This window comes from Cetorhinus maximus, chromosome 2, assembly GCF_964194155.1.
Source record: "Cetorhinus maximus chromosome 2, sCetMax3.hap1.1, whole genome shotgun sequence".
NCBI lineage: Eukaryota > Metazoa > Chordata > Chondrichthyes > Lamniformes > Cetorhinidae > Cetorhinus > Cetorhinus maximus.
This window is the reverse complement of record NC_135880.1, coordinates 150,785,310-150,802,783: the sequence shown is the minus strand read 5'-3', so window position 1 is coordinate 150,802,783 and position 17,474 is coordinate 150,785,310.

Here is a 17,474-nt window from a genome sequence, read left to right as displayed (position 1 = left end):
AATTGGAATACTCCACATTGTGTATTGCTGAAAAAAAACAGACAATTTTTGATCGTTGAAGCTTTTTGTCTTGCACTCATAAGGACAATTTTCGCAAGAAAATGCCAATGTCAGGGAAGCAACATATTTATACTATATGAGAAGAAAGTGCTGATTGGTTGGAAACCACAAACCAATTGGTTTGCCAGTCAACCAATCAGCAGGCATTGAGAGTACATGGTTCATGTTCAGCAAAACACTGATGCAGATTTGATGGGGGTAAACGATCCGTTTCTGTGTTGCTGAAGAGCCACAGCGAGCCATCATTGGTTAGCGCCTAGCCAGACCCAGGGTCTATAGACGCCACCTTTCATTCCTGCAGATGTCTGACAACCACTGTTGCTGAAGACTACACATGTCTAGGGAAATGGTCTGTCACATCTGCCAGTTACGGTTGGATTTGGTGCCACGGGAACATAGAAGGCATCAACAGCCACTGGCTGTGAAAGTGACTGCAGCACTCACTTTTTATCCCAGTGGCTCCTTTCAGGGCTCCACAGGTGACCTCTGTGGGATATCACAAGCCACCACCCACAAATGCATCCATGAGGCCACGGATACCAGCTTCGCGAGGGTATACAACTTTGTGCATTTCGCCCGGGACTAAGAAAGCCAGGATGCAAGAGCGATTGGATTTGCCCGGATCTTGGGTTTCCCATAGGTGCAGGGTGCCAGTGACTGCACTACGTGGTGCTCCGATCTCCATTGCAATAAGGGATCAACTATGTTAACCGCAAGGGCTTCCATTCGCTGAATGTGCAGCTGGTGTGCAACCACCACAAACGCATCCTGCAAGTCTGTGCATGGTTTCCAGGGAGTATCTATGACTCCCACATTCTCAGTTGGTCACAGATCCCTGATGTCTTCCACAGAGACTGCAGAGTTGGCACCTAGGGAACAATGGCTATCCGCAGAGGGCGTGGCTGATGACATCCGTGTGGTGGCCTCAGACTGTAGCAGAGTGAAAGTATAATGAGGCTCATGCTGCAACTCGCAACTTGGTGGAGCAAACCATCGGGATGCTGAAAATGAGGTTCCAGTGCCTGGACCGGTCTGGTGGAGCCCTGCAACATAGTCATGCATCATTGTCACCTGCTGCACCCTTCACAACCTGGCACTGCAATAGGAGGAGATGCAGAAGCTGGGCATCTCCTCCGATGAGGAGGACGTCGATGGTGATGAGGGTGAGGTCCTCAAAGACGACAATGATGGCGATGAGGCCCTCACACTGGCCAGACGAGACAGGCATGCTCGGGAGGCCCTCATAGCTGCTAGATTTATGGAGGATGATGATGACATGCAGGGAGGAGATGCTGTGGATCCTCACGTTACATCTATGAATATTTGACTACAGTCTGGCTAATTGCAATGCATATACCTTCTGTGAGAATGCTCCTGTCATGGAGACACAGTGGAGGCCCTAATCGTTGCTCGTTGTAGGAGGATGATGATGACATGCAGTGAGGACACTATCAATCTTCGCATAGCCTCTGAGAATGTCTGACTCCTGTCTGGCCGAGGGCATCTCGCTTGCGCTGTGTGATCAGGGTCACATCATGGAGATGCAACCATGAAACTTTAAAAGCATCTGCTCCTTGTACGCCTTCAGCACCTGACCTGTTCAGGAGCACAGTGTCACTGGCCACAGATGCTGAATAGATGGTGGCCAGCCCCACCTCAAATGTGCTGAGAGCACACAGAGAGAAAGAAAGAACACTGTGATGCCTGCCCACGACATTCTGTCAGCATTAACAAGCAGCATCGAGGTACATGCATCACTAATATGTCCAAAGAGTTTGAGGCCGAACCATCACTTTGGTCTGAAGGTTGCACAAAGCACAGGGAAGAGGCCCTGGACTGAGACACCTACCTTCATCATGTGCAGAAAGGTTTCACATCTGAGGGACATGAACACTGCCCATCAGAACAAAGAGCCATAGGCAGGGAGACGTTCTTGAGATAAAAGCAAAACACTGCGGATGTAATATTTTCTATATTTCATCAGTTCTGATGAAGAGTCATACGGACTCGAAATGTTAACTGTATTCCTCTCCGCAGATGCTGTCAGACCTGCTGAGTTTTTCCAGCTATTTTTGGTTTTGTTTCAGACGTTCTTGAAAGTTTATTTACAATTGTGAACATTATGTACAAATGATTAACACCCATGCCCAAGCTGTGCGACTACATCTTTTTAACTTTCCTAACCCTGCCGCTATGTTTGGTGCTCCCTGGACATTCACAGCGGAGGTGGAGGCTGCCTGTTGACTTCTGTGCCTTGTTGTCTGTGATGACCTTGGCAGGTGTCCTCTGGAGGGCCAAGACTTGGAGGGTTCCAGCCTGCTTTCGTGGTCCTGCTGTATGGCAGTGGCACCCTCGTTGGCCTGTGGAGCTGGAGCTGCTGAGGCCACAGGAAGAGGGGATTCGGATGGGCCGGACACACCGGAGCCACCTGGATGGGTAGACCAGTGGGTGTACACCTGCTGATTCTCCTTCCTATGGATGCCTGAGTGCCCCTCGCTGACTGCTTGAGGAGAAGGGGTAGCTGGAGTGAGATCGGCTGCCCTGCAACCTTCTCGCATATACACTGTTGGAGGCCATCTATGGTGTTGGCGATGGAGTTCAGTCCACACAGCAGTGCAGGAGCAACTTCCTGGACCAAGGGTCTCCATGGCAACTGCCATCCTACCAGTGTTGACCTTGGTGCTATCACCTCAACCTGAAGGCCTTTGGACTCATCAATCATGCCTTGCAACCTGAAGAGTGCAGTGGACATCCCTTCCTGATGTTCCCGGGCTTGCCTTTGGAGCTCCAGCAACTGAGACATGACTGAATCCAGAGTCTCATCATCTGACTTGGACTCAGCAAAGTTCTGGCCTCCAGCAGTCCTCTGAGTGCCGGACACCTGGGAACTTCCTGCCACTGCCTGCTGTGGATCAGAGTGCGATGTGCTCACCAGATTGTGATCCCGAGGCTACTCTAAAGCTAGGTCCCACTGCGATATATGTCCCTGCGCTGGTGGAGGGTGTGGCTGAGTGCTGTGACAGGACTTCAGGGAAGGTTTCAGTGGAGCTTCATTGGAGGATCTGGGTTATGGACTCTCTTGGCAGTTTCCCAGATGAAGAGATAATTAGTGCATGGTAGTGGCTTGTGAAACAGGACACATCACTCACAGCATGGTTGACTAATGGATGTTGCACTGCTGGATCCTCTCTTGGTAGAGCACTGTCGACCTCACCGTCAGCACAAGGTCCAGATCCTTGCCAGCCAGCTGATTGGCTCTGTTTTCAAAGTCTGTGAGGACCTTGATTTCAGGCATTCCTCCACCAGTCTGCGACCTCTCCCTCTTGTTGTGTGCCAACTTGTCCTGCATGAATAGAAATGGAGAAAGTGTAAGCAGGATGCCTGCCAGGCCAGATGAGAGTATCAGTTGAGTGTGATGAGAAGAGTGACTTACCTTGGTGGAACGGAGGAGGTCAATTGTGGCTGTCATGAAGAGATTAATGTCTATAATGTTATTGGAATTTTTTTTTATAAATAGAGTTTAGTGGTGTGTGTGTCTATGTGTGTGTATGTGTGTGTGTCTTAATTGGATTAAAGCCAGCTGGTCTAGAGACTTTGATGTAAAGAAGGAAGTAGGTTTGAAATGGTAATTAGATAAACATGGGGAAGTTTAGAAACATAGGTGTCAAGGGGGCAATTTGCATTTTTAAATAAAGCATTCAAAACAATGGGTGAAATCTTGCACCTAGCTAGAAGATGCCGAGCAATGTGCTTATTTTTTTCAGCTTACTAATAAAATTGGTGAAATCAAAGGATGTCATTGTTAGAAGAGGTAAAATTAAAAACCTAGTAACACAATGGAAAATTTACATTCAAAGAAAAAGATATGTATAAAGGAGAAAGGAGATTGTGTGTAAGGTAGAGGCATTTTAAGATCCATCAAGTGCGAGGAGCCTCCAGCCTGTAAACCTCAAGTCTGTGTGCAAGGACCCAGGGCTGAAAGAAACTCATTGTGAATGCGACTGTCCAGGGTGTGCTCTGCCAGGGGTCTCTTTAAATCTGAGTTTTACTGTTGCCTTAATGGGGGTGTAACTGAGAGTCAGATTAATTAGGGGATTTTTGTAATTATTATAGTAGCAATTATGTAGACATATGCATGTGCCTACAATTTTTATTGTATTAATGAATGTTTAATTTAGTTTTATGAAAAAACCCTTGAGACTTGGTGGTTTTATTACTACTGAATTCAAAACCTGCATCTCAAAACATGCAAATTGCAAAAATAGGTTATGACATTTGTTACAAGTTTCCCTCTGAGATTTGAACAACTCAGCTTTTACCATCGGCTGTGTCATAATAGTGACTGTCCTCTTTTGCAGGGTGTTGGCGCTGACCACTGCTGCCATCACCTCCCAAGCCAGATTGGTGATGTTGCTGCCCTTCCTGCGGCCAGAGCAGGGGTACAGGACATCATAGCGGGCCTCTGCTGCGTCCAAAGGTCGCTTGAGGGACGCGTCATTGAACCTTGGGGACTGCAATCTTCTTGCCTTTCGGGGACATGTCTTCTGTGCAGCCATTCTGGGCTGGATGCACTGAGAGCTGTGCATGCAGCTGCTCTTTAAATATGGTGCCCAGCGTGATGAAGCGGCGAGGTGATGACGTGGCTGGCGAATGACAGCCTGATTGCCATCAAAACAGCATGTTTCCCGGGAATGCATAATTAATGCGGCAGGTTTGGAACGACACGGCATGAGAAACTGCCATTCTGGCTGGCGGGTAAAACGTTGTTTTACCCACCTAGTACCACAATTATTGCAAAATCTGGGACGATTCCGCCCCTAGCAATCTATCCTAGTATGCCTGAGAATACCTTTTGGATGCTGTCGCCATGGCAAGTAAACATTTCAGATGAGAACTGTAAATGGAAATGATTTTTTGCTATCAAGGCATGTTAAGATTCTTCTGGATAGATCAATTAATATGGACCTGAGTGACCTTCCTCACCAGATAGTTATCTTGTGATCATGTGATGCTACATTAAACTAAAATAATGATAGAATCCGCTTAAATACACTTTTGAAGTTAGCCATTCCAATAAGCACCAACTTTCACATCCAATTCAGGTTCTGATTCATACATTATTTATTTTGGCTGCTGACATACTGTCAAGCCTGCCCATCAATAAACTACTGAACCAGTTTCCTCATTCTCATTAGTGTCAAGGAGATCGAGTAGTCAGCCAGAGTTCTGCTGAATCTGCTCCTAGTTATATCCTTAAAGAGCAGAAATGCTGGGACACTTTATGATAACACAACTCATAAACTATCACAGGATCACTGGTAATGCTGTGTGAACTGTATCTCGCTTTATGTACGTTTGACTGCCAGTTAAAACGATAAAGTTTATCTTTATTTTTATGATCTTCATTGCCTTGTTTTGTTGCTGTAGCGCTAAATTCTGCAAGCCAAGTCAGGAAAAGGAATGGTATAAATTGTGAAACTTGCAATTCAAAACCATTTAGAAATTGGGCTTTTCAACTCTTTCCAGCTCATCATAAATAAGGAAAGGAAGAATTTTTACCTCATGCATTATGCAGTTTCTTTAAAAGTATAAAACAATTGACACCAAAGTGGAGGAATTAAAAGCCCCATTACTCTTAGTTGTCCCTAGTTGTACTATTGGGAAGCAGTGCCATGTAATGTCATACAGCTCCCCACAGTGTTGAAAATTCAAGATCAATGGATCTCTCCTAGTGGCCAACCAAAGGTGCCTTTAACAATGAGTTGACAGCAAGTTGCCCATCTTGTCCTCTTTGGTCAGAGCCTCGGAGAAGACCTGAAATGGAAGAAAACCTGGAAATAAGAAAATAGGAAATTGTAATTAGGGCTATTAAATAGTATTGATAGGAACTCTGATGAGTGACTTGGACCAGTGATCTGCTTCTGCCCAAACAGGATGTTACTCAATGCATAGTCTGATCAGAGAACTGCTTATTTCTAATTTGACATTTTTTGACATGCACTCTGTTGAATTAGCACGATTGTTCAGCATGGTAACTATTTTATTAATTGTTGCTACACAGCGGTTTGATATTTTAAGCACCAAGGATGCTAACTCCCGAGGGGTGGAAAAGTTGTGCTCAGTAGCATCTATTGTTTGGGAGCTTTGGATGCTGTTTGGGGGAGCACATTTCTGCCATGGGTTACACTGGATGGTAACTTGGTGAGGCATTAACACATGCCCAACTAGTGTATGTATGCCAAAATGTACAGAGCAGGCAGCTCATGATGTCAATCAGCATGCAACACTGATCTGACATCAGTGCTGCCATTTTGGAGCTCGGCACTCCAGCCAACACCACCTTTTAACATGGTACAGCTGTACAGCTGTTAAGCAGCAGGAAAAGCACTCCCACCCCCCACCAGCACTATTTAAAGGCATCATCATCTACTTACAGGTTATTTGCTGGTTGATTTCTTCTTACTGCTGCTACAATTCTACAAGTTGTTTGGTACTTTCCATAGTTTGTTCAAGTTGCATGATACTACAGGGAATGTCACGCAAGGTTCTGAGGAACTTTTTACTGCCTTCAAGGATTCCGTACAACCAGCTGCTCCCAGATAATGATGCGCAAGTAGGTATTCCACTTGGATTACAGCATGACTGGGAAATGAGCAGAAACCACACAGGGCAGGTTAAGCTGCAAAAAGAGGGAGGAGGAGGAAGGGGAAAGGGGCTCAGAAGAGGCCAGGGTGTTCAGAGACCCATTCTTTTACCTGAACCTCAGTGAGATGTCTGCACTTTAATAAGGAATCCTCATTGAAATCTGCACCCTGCTGCAGCCACACTGCAATCTCAAAGCAGGACATGGACAGTGGTCTTGTGTCGCTGGAGTGCAACGAAGCGCGGCTCCAGCACCTTCTTTTTAAAGCAGACATGTACAACGCAATGCTGCCTGCCAAACTTGCTGGACGTTCAAATGACTTATATTTGAAAAATGCTGTAAAGCTCCTCATCCCATCACAGGCTGATTCCTCCCTGCATTTGCTGCTGATAGGCTCATTAGTGATTGGACGAGCAACAAAGAGTGGGAAGGTAAGTTTTGAAAATAAGTTCCATGTCCTGCAGCAGCAGAGCAACAGGGGTCCAGGCCAGGCAGCCAGAGGAGCACGGGCCCAGGCCAGGCAACCAGAGGAGTACGGGCCCAGGCCAGGCAGCCAGAGCAGCGGGGCCTGGGAGAGGCAGCCGGAGCAGTGGGGCCTGACAGAGGCAGCCGGAGCAGTGAGGCCTGGGAGAGGCAGCCGGAGCAGCGGGGCCTGGGAGAGGCAGCCGGAGCAGTGGGACCTGGCAGAGGCAGCCGGAGCAGTGGGGCCTGGGAGAGGCAGCCGGAGCAGTGGGGCCTGACAGAGGCAGCCGGAGCAGTGGGGCCTGACAGAGGCAGCCGGAGCAGTGGGGCCTGGGAGAGGCAGCCGGAGCAGCGGGGCCTGGGAGAGGCAGCCGGAGCAGCGGGGCCTGGGAGAGGCAGCCGGAGCAGCGGGGCCTGGGCGAGGCAGCCGGAGTGGGGCCAACTGGCGCCTGAGTAAGTGAGTGACTGAAGATTGTGTGAAATAGAGTGTGAGGGGGTGGGGGGAGAGAAAGTGTGAGGGGGTGGGGGGAGAGAAAGTGTGAGGGGGTGGGGGGAGAGAAAGTGTGAGGGGGTGGGGGAAGAGAGAGTGTGAGGGGGTGGGGGAGAGTGAGTGTGAGGGGGTGGGGGGAGAGTGAGTGTGAGGGGGTGGGGGGAGAGTGAGTGTGAGGGGGTGGGGGAGAGAAAGTGTGAGGGGGTTGGGGGAGAGAGAGTGTGAGGGGGTGGGGGAAGAGAGAGTGTGAGGGGGTGGGGGAAGAGAGAGTGTGAGGGGGTGGGGGGAGAGTAAGTGTGAGGGGGTGGGGGGAATGTGAGGGGGTGGGGTGAAAGAGAGAGAGTGTGCGGGGGATAAAGAGTGTGGGGGTGTCGGAGAGAGTGTGGAGGGGGAGAGAGTATTTGGGGAGAGAGTGTGATTCACATTAATTCTTTGGCTGTGATGGCCTGAGGATGTGAAACATGGTAAAGTGTTTGTATTCCCTGCTGGCGGCTTTACATTGCGTTTACAGCACGAAAACAGGCCATTTGGCACATCCCATCTATGTTGGTGTTTACATTCCACAAAGCCCCCTCTCACCCTTCTTGATCACACTATCAGGTGGTATTTTGAATCATTAGTTTCTGGCATAGCTAGAATTTCATTATGCAACAGTTTAATTATTTAATTCAAGCCTATTAAAAACATGAATTGCAGAAAATTTTAATTCTGACTGGGAGATGGTATATAGAGAGGATACTGCTTTTCTTGATTTATATTAATAACCTAGACCTGGGTGCACTGGGCACAATTTCAAAATTTGAAGATGATGCAAGACTTGGAAGTATTGTGAACTGTGAGGAGGATAGTGATAGATTTCAAGAGGACATAGACAGGTTGGTGGAATGGGCAGACATGTGGCAGATGAAATCTAATGCAGAGAAGTCTGAAGTGATACATTTTGGTCAGAAGAATGAAGAGAGCTGACGTAAAATAAAGGGTACAATTCTAAAGGTAATGCAGGAGCAGAGGGACCTGGGGTCGTATGTACATCAATCATTGAAGGTGGCAGGGCAGGTTGAGAAAGCAGTTAATAAATTATACTGAATCCTGAGGTTTCTAAATAGGTGCACAGAGTACAAAAGCAAGTAAGTTATGAACCTTCATAAAACACTACTGAGTGAGCTGGCTGAGTTCTGAAAAATTTATCTACCAGACTGGACCTGCGGCAACTGGTGAAGGAACCAACAAGAGGGAAAAACCTACTGGCCTTGTCCTCACTAATCTACTTGCCACAGATCGTTTGTCCATGGCAATATTGGTAGCAGTAACCACCCATTTGAAGACGAAGTGCCAATCTCACACTGAGGATACCATCCGCTTGTTGTGTAGCACTACCACTGTGCCAAGTGAGATAGATCTGTTCTGAATCTAGCAGCTCAAAAAGGGCATCCATGAGCCACAGTGGGCCATCATCACTAGCAGAATTGTATTCAGCCACAATCTGTAACCTCATCGCCCACCATATCACACACTCTATCATTACCATCACAACAGGGGAACAACCCTGGTTCAATGAAGAATGCAGGAGGGCATGCCAGGAGCAGCACCAGTCATACTTGAAAGTTAGGTGACAACCTGGTGAAGCTACAACACAGGACTACATGCATGCTAAGCAGCAGCAAAGCAGCATGTGATAGACAGAGCTAAGTGATCCTACGACCGAGGGATCAGATCAATGTTCTGCAGTTCCACCGTATATAATCGTAAATGGTAATTGACAATTAAACAACTAAATGGAGGAGGAGACCCCACAATTATTCCCATCCTCAATGAAGGGGAGTCCAACACATCAGTGTAAAAGAAAAAGCTGAAGAATTGCAGCAAGCTTGAGCCAGAAGTGCTGAGTGGACGATTCATATCGGCTTCCTCCTGAGGACTACAGCCTCACAGACGCCAATCTTCAGCCTTTAGCTAATTTGATTCAATGACTTGATATCAAGAAATGGCTGAAGGCATTGGATACTAAAAAGGTTATGGGCCCTAACATCCTGGCAGTAGCACTGAAGACTTGTGCACCAGAGCTAGCTGCATTCCTAGCCAAGTTGTTCTAGTACAATTACATCAATGGCATCTACCTAATGTTGAGGAAAATTACCCAGGTATGTTCTGTCCAAAGAAGCAGGACAAGTCCAATTCAACAATTACCACTTCATCAGTCTGTTCTTCTCAGCAAAGTGATGGAAGGTGCCATTGAAAATACATGCTATCAAACAGTAGTTACACAGCAATAATCTGCTCACTGATGCCATTTGGCTCCTGACCTCACTACAGCCTTGGTACAAACATGGACAAAAAAGCTGAACTCGAGATGAGGTGAGAGTGACTGCCCCTGGTATCAAGGCAGCATTTGACTGTGTATGGTGTCAAGCAGCCCCAGCAAAATTGAAGTCAATGCAAACCAGGGAGGAGATCTGCACTGGTTGGCATCATATCTAGCACAAGATAAGATGGCTGTGGCTGTGGGAGGCCAATCATCTTAGCCCTAGAACATTGCTCCAGGAGTTCCTCAGGGTAGTGTCCTAGCCCCATCCTCAGCTACTCTATCATAAAGTCAGAAGTGGGGATGTTCGTGGATGATTGCTCTGTGTTCAGGACCACTCACAGCTCCTCAGATACTGATGCAGTCCGTGTCTATTTGCAGCAAGACCTGGACAATATTTAGGCTTGGCCTGATAAGTGGCAACTAACATTCACGCCACACAAGTGCAGGTAATGACCATCTTCAACAAGAGAGAACCTAACCACTGCCCCATGATGTTCAATGGCATTTCTATCACTGAATCCCCCACTATCAACAACCTTTGGCTTACCATTGGCCAGAAACGTAACTGGACCAACCATATAAAATAATGTGGCTGTAAAAGCAGGTCAGAATTGGGAATTCTGCACAAGTAATTCACCTCCTGACTTCTAAAAGCCAGTCTCCATCTACAAGACGCAAGTCAGGAGTGTGATGGAGTATTCTTCACTTGTCTGTAGTCGTCAAGGTCCAGCAACTCTCAAGAAGCTCAATAGCATCCAGGACAAAGCAACCCGCTTGATCGACACTCCTTCCACCACGTTAAATATTTTCTCCCTCTACCACCGACATAGTGGCAGCAGTGTGTACCATCTACAAGATGGACTGCAACATCTCACCAAGCCTCCTTCATAGCATCTTTCAAACATGCAACCTCTACCACCTAAAAGCCAAGGACAGCAGATGCATGTGAAAGCCACAACTTGTAAGTTCCCCCATCATTAATTATATTTAAGGCTGAGACAGAAGATTTTTGGTCTCTCAGGGAATCAAGAGTTCAGTGGAGTTGAATCCAAGATCTGCCATGATCATATTGAGTGACAAAACAGGCTCGATGGACTGGATGGTCTTCTCCTGCACCTATCTCTTACGTTCTTGTCTTCTTAATTCACACACAATCCTGACTTGGAACTATATTACAGTTCCTTCACTGTTGTTGGGGCAAAGTCCTGGAGCTCCCTCCTTAACAGCACCAAAGGTCTACCTACGTCAGATGGACTGCAGCGATTCAAGAAGGCAGCTCATCAACACTTCGTCAAGGGCAGTTCAGATGGGCAACAAATGCTGGCCTTCCAGCAACAGCCACGTCCCCTGAAAGAATAAAAATAAATCCTAGTAGGAGCCATTATGCCTCCATTTTGTGGCGGTCCACTGTGCCAGCTGCACTTGAGCCACATGACAAGCCAAAGAGAAGTTAATGAATGACAAGGACTATCTGCTGACAACATGGCTTATGGCTCCAGTATACACCCATGCACACATGTGTAACATTCATACAAAGAATACTATGAAAGTCATGCTGCTACATATAATGTCACAGAGCAGACCATTATCATGCTGAAACAATGGCCCAGACTTTCCAGTCTCTGGATAGTTGGAGACTGGACATACACAAGAAGTTGTGCGATGGGACCCCTCAGAAGTTCCAATGCAAGGACTCGGTAGGAATTGCTCAGGAAGTTTGAACTTCCGTTGAACAATCCCCCTGCTCCCCAGGACTTCCCGAAAAAGTGTCCAACTCTGAGTTAGAGTTGGAGACTTTGGGGACAGTTCCGACTTACTCACCTGGATAGTTACACAGGAAATGTTAGACAAAAAAATCCCAGCCTAACTTCTGGGTAACTATACAGCTGACCCATCGACTCCCCGCTCAATACCCACCTGACTACCCCTGATCCCCTGACTGCCTGCCTGACACCTTTGCTCCTCCCCGACCGCCTGACTAGCCCGAACCAACCTGACTAGACCCTAGCCCGACCCTATCACCCAACCCGACTCCCCCCTGACTTGACGTGACTCCACCAACTTGACCTGGCTAACCCCTGACCTGACAACCCCCCCCAACCTGAGCTGACTACTTCTGACCGACCTACACATTCACCCACCTGCCACTCTACCCACCTCTCCCACCTACCATACTACTGATTACTGTCACCCTACCTCCTTATCCACTTACCTCACCCACCCTACCCCCTTACACACTTACCTTCTCTCTGTAGCTTTTCAAAGAAGCTTTGGGATATTTAAACTCTTTACTTACCAGAATGTGGCAGCTAGTGCAATAAAGAGGGGATGTGGTCTTTGTGCCGATTCTCTGTGCTGCTCTCTCCGAGATTTGGATGTGAAGGATCCTCCACCAGAAGATCGCTCAGAAAAACTGGAGGAAGTAAGCGTGTATTTTTTTTGTCTGATCAGGGTCGGAAATAGGGATTTCGATCCTGATGGGAAGAACTGGGCCAATGCTTCAATTGCCTGGAGCCCACTGGAGGAGTCAAACTGTACTCGGCAGAGGGGATGTCAAGATTCATGGTAGTTTGCTGCATGCTGTATAAATTCACCATCATGGGGGAATAGCCTTCAGTGAACAACTGGGGAACAGGAACTTGAGGTAGAGGAGGAGGAAGTGAAGGAAGAAAAGGAAAGGAGGAGACAACCTAGCCTGTGAAAAACTAATTCAAGTGCAATATTTATAATTGCAACACCAATTCCCCATTCACCAGCAGTCCTGCGCCTTATCTTCCCGCCCTAAACCATCACCTTGATCATAATGCAAAAATAAACATTCCACTCCAAATTTATCAATGAACTCATGCCATAATGCACGCAAACATAAACTAATCATTGGTTCGGCTGCAGACTGCACTATCTCAGCATGGGCAGCTGCAGTCAGGGCTGGCTGACAGGCAACAGCTAGGTGGAGTGGAGAAAGAATGTTTCCTGAGGGAGGACAGGAGGCTCATGTTCCAGGGAGTAACTGCCAATCCCCCAGTGCATCATCTCAGCAATCCTAATAATGTGTTAGAGGACAGATTGGTGGACTGCTGTGAGATCTTGCAAGCCTCTTCTGAACACTGTAATCCACAACTATAATGGCAGCAAACTGGTCTTGCAGGGCAGCAGCCTGAGCTTTTATTTCAGGACTCAGATGTTGGGTGGCTGCTGCTTGTGCTACAATGCAAGAACTGGCATTGACCATCAGATTTGGGTCATGTTTGGGTCCTTAAGTGTACAAATGGGGCAGGATTTTTTAGGTCGGCGGGCAGGTGTGATCGGCAGGTCTGGGATTAGTTGGGGAATGGGCCACTGACCATGTTCGGCCCCCAACCGCGAATTCACGCTGGCTGGCCAATTAACAGTGAAATGCTGAGCAGTGCTGGGAGGGGGGTGGGAGGAGGGCGAGTACTGAAGTCAGTGCGGGCATGGGCAAGCGCTCATAGAAAGCTCCCTGATGGCAGACAGCCTAAAATAAAGGTCACAGAAACCAGAAAAAAAGGGTCCAAGCTTCATAATCAATCACCTGAAAATGTCGGAAATGAAAATGTTGTCCACAGAAATTTATTTTTATTCTAATTTATCACGGAAACCTCAAGCCACCCGTGGATAAGGTTTCATGAAAAATGCAAAGGCCGCTTGGCCATTTCGCCTGCCCGCCAATCGTAATGTTGGACGGGCAATGAAAAATCTCTATAATTACACTGTTAATGGGATTAATTGCCCTCTTAATTGTTGGCGGGCACCCTTCCGAATTTAGCGTGCACCCGCTGACTGAAATATCGCGCGATTGTGCGATGATGTTGGGGCACTCGCCCGATGTCATCACGTGCTATTTGATGCTCGAGTGGGTCAGACGTGCGCCCGCCTGCTCAGCGAAAAATTCTGCTCATGGAGTTGGCCACTGCTTCTACAATGGAAAGAATGGACTCTAAGCTCTGGGCAAAGCCCTGTGCCAAGTTGGTACTGGACTTTTCCATGCTCTTTGACATTGATTGCAGGTGACCAACTTTCCTGCATTTGTAGAATTCACCAGGATCAACAAAGTACAGCAGGAAGGCATTGATCAGTCAAGCTGACAGGCTGGAAAGTATTTAAAAATGAAACTGTGTAGCTGTTGTCCTGCCTATGTGTAAGACTTGCACTTACAGAACTACTCCTGAGCGTGTGTTTTCACTGCTTTACAGGTGATTCTCGTCTTTTGGAAGTAATTTCTTCTATCTTCTACTTTGCTCTACGCGTCCCTGCTCTCAGACTTCACTGCAGCATGGGAGTAGCTTAAGCAGTTATACAATGAACTTCTGATGAGGAACAAGAGAAGCAGCAACACCAACAGCACACCAATCTGCTGCACAGAAGCATATCACCCAGGCGATCAGTGACATGTCTGCTAAGGCCACCACTTACGTCCATTTGGACACTGATGAGGCCAGTCAGACACACAGGGCGTTTGTATTTGCTGTTGTGGCTGGTTTCCCACATGTGTATGGAGCCATAGACCGCATACACGTGGCAGTCATGAAAACCTCAGGTCACCAGGAGTATTTATCAATTAGGAAGGATTCCACCTCATTAATATCCAGCTGTTATGAGGTTACCAGAATGTTCTCATGCATGACTGTTCACAATCTCCTGAAAGTTGCCATGATGTCTTCATCCTGTGGCAGTCAAATCACCCACAGGTCTTGCATCCCCAAACTGAGTGAGCAGGTAGCTCCTTGGATACAAGGATGACCTGGTTGATGACATTTGTGAGCAGTTCTACCGCAAGGCCATGGGCCAAGTGCTGGTAAATGGGATTAGGTAGGTAGGTCAGGTGTTTCTCACGTGTCGGTGCAGACTCGATGGGCTGAAGGGCCTCTTCTGCACTGTGATTCTGTGATGCTTTTCCACAATGGTCATATTATTCTCCTGAAGTTTAATTTCCATTTGGAATTCAGGAAGAAACAGTGGAGATGGCAGGATAATGAAGAGTTTGAATAACATGCTTGATTCGTTGAAATTTTTACATAGGTAACGAGATTGACATTCAATCACTTGACAATACAGAACTTGAATATTGCTTAAAAGAGAGACATGTTGCCAAAGCTTTTCATCTTGCATTCATCTGGACAAATGCAAGAATGCCAAATTTCAAATGATGACAACAATTCATACTGCAGGAGAAAGGGTGTTGATTAGTTGGCAAGTCAGCTCAGATTGGCTGCGGCATTGCCATGGAGAAAGCAATGGGGAACTATAGACTCCCCCTGCTTCCAGATAATTCAAAAGAAAAGCACAAGGCCTGAATGTATTCCTGTGGAGAGAAAGACAGAGTTAACGTTTCTTCAGAGCCAAGAGTCATACGGACTTGAAACGTCAACTCTGTCTTTCTCCCCACAGATGCTGTCAGACCTGCTGAGCTTTTCCAGCATTTTTTGTTTTTGTTTCAGATTACCAGCATCCGCAGTATTTTGTCTTTATCTGAACGTACTCCTTTTGTTTGTGGAGAACGGATCCATGTGTATGAATGTATGTCGCTTCTAGCAAGTATAAATGAGCCACGTTATGAGCTTGGCTGATTATCTTAAATTGGTCGTTCGTGTAGCTATTAGCACACTCAGAATTGTTCAGCAAGTGCTTCCCAATTGTGAAATCATATCTAACAATTGGCAACCAATTTAAGATAATCAGTCAAGCGTGCAATGTGGCTTATTCAACTAAGAAGTCTTCCTCTTCCATTTTCTATTACTCCTATTGGTGCTACCCCATGGTTTCAACAGAGCTTGAGGCAGGTTGCTCATTCCCCTGTGACAGCTGAAGTGCCCATGGTGGATGATCCCTGGGCTTTGGAGCCAGTGAGGGCCCTGGCAAAGACTACTCCACTGGCTGCTCAGCACGGGCAGACTTGGTCATTGGGGCAGGGGGAAGCATGCTGAGGAAACTGCAGGGTGAGGGATAGGGGCAAGGGATGAACAGTGGGAGGACTTTGAGGTAAAGTCCCCACTTCCAAATGCACTTTCTCCATTTTGCCTCTCATAGCCCATCAAACCTCCTTGCTATATAGTCAAGAACTGGAGAGCACTTTGTTACACTTCTGTGAGGCATTGAATGGACCAGATGAGGCTTTCCTCCATCCTACTTAAAGTTACAAACTGAGCGTTCAGGCCATTGGTCAGGACAAGCATGTACTCAGTCGCATGCCACATCTTATGCTCCAATCAGCTAACCACTCTTTCCATGGGGATGGACATCAACGCAAATGACTGAGATATTATGATACTTATGTTTGAGAGGATCCCCTTCAATCTCTATCCAACGATATGCAATGCCTCTGGAAATGCTGACAGAACCGCATGCATTTTCCGTTTCTGCTATCAAATAGTCTTCTTTGTGAAGGATCCCTGAGACTCAGCATCTGTTTCCAGCTGAACAGAGCTAGAAGTGTCGTGTGTGGTCTGACAGGGACTCTCCAATGCTTTCCCTGACTCCAGCATCTGCTCCTGCTTACATGAGATGTGTGCCTCACCATGTGGCAACCTAGCTAGCTCTACTCCAGAACCCACTGAGGTTTGTTTCTGCACTGGGGGGAGTGTGCCTTCTTCTGTTACAGCTTCTGCATTACACTTAGAAACTTAGAAAGTAAAAGCAGGAGTAGATTATTCGGCCATTCGAGCCTGCTCCCTATTCAATATGATCATGGCTGATTCTCTGTCTCAATGCTGTACTCCCGCACTCACCCCATACCCTTTGACCCCTTTAAAGTCCAGAAATTTCTCTATTTCCTTCTTACTTATATTCAGTGACTTGGCCTCCTCAGCCTTCTGTGGTGGAGAATTCCACAGTTTACCCACCCTCTGAGTGAAGAAGCTTCTCCCTCATCTCAGTCCTAAATGGTCTACCCCATATCCTGAGACTGTGACCCCTTGTTCTAGACACCCCAGCCAGAGGAGACATCATCCCCTCATCCAGTCTGTCCAACCCTGTCAGAATTTTATACGTTTCAATGAGATCGCCTCTCGTTCTCCTAAACTCCAGTGAATACAGGCCTAGTCGAACCGATCTCTCCTCATCCGACAATCCTGCCATCTCAGGAATCAGGCTAGTGAACCTTCGCTGCACTCCTTCTATGGCAAGTATATCCTTTCTTAGGTAAGGAGACCAGAACTGCAAACACTATTCCAGGTGTTATCTCACCAAGGCCCTGTACAGCTGCAGTAAGACATCCTTGCTCCTGTACTCAAGTCCTCTCGCAATGAAGGCCAACATACCATTTGCCGCCGTAACTGCTTGCTGCACTTGCATGCTAGCTTTTGGTGATTGGTGTACAAGGACACCCAGGTTCCTTTGTACATTAACATTTCCCAATCTATCACCACTTAAATAATACTCTGCTATTCTGTTTTTCCTTGAAGGACCTGTGGGCACTGAAAGGCATGAATTAGAACTGGCAAGGGGAAAGGGTTTAAAGTCACTCTCCATTTGTGGTGACAGCAATTCAATATGAG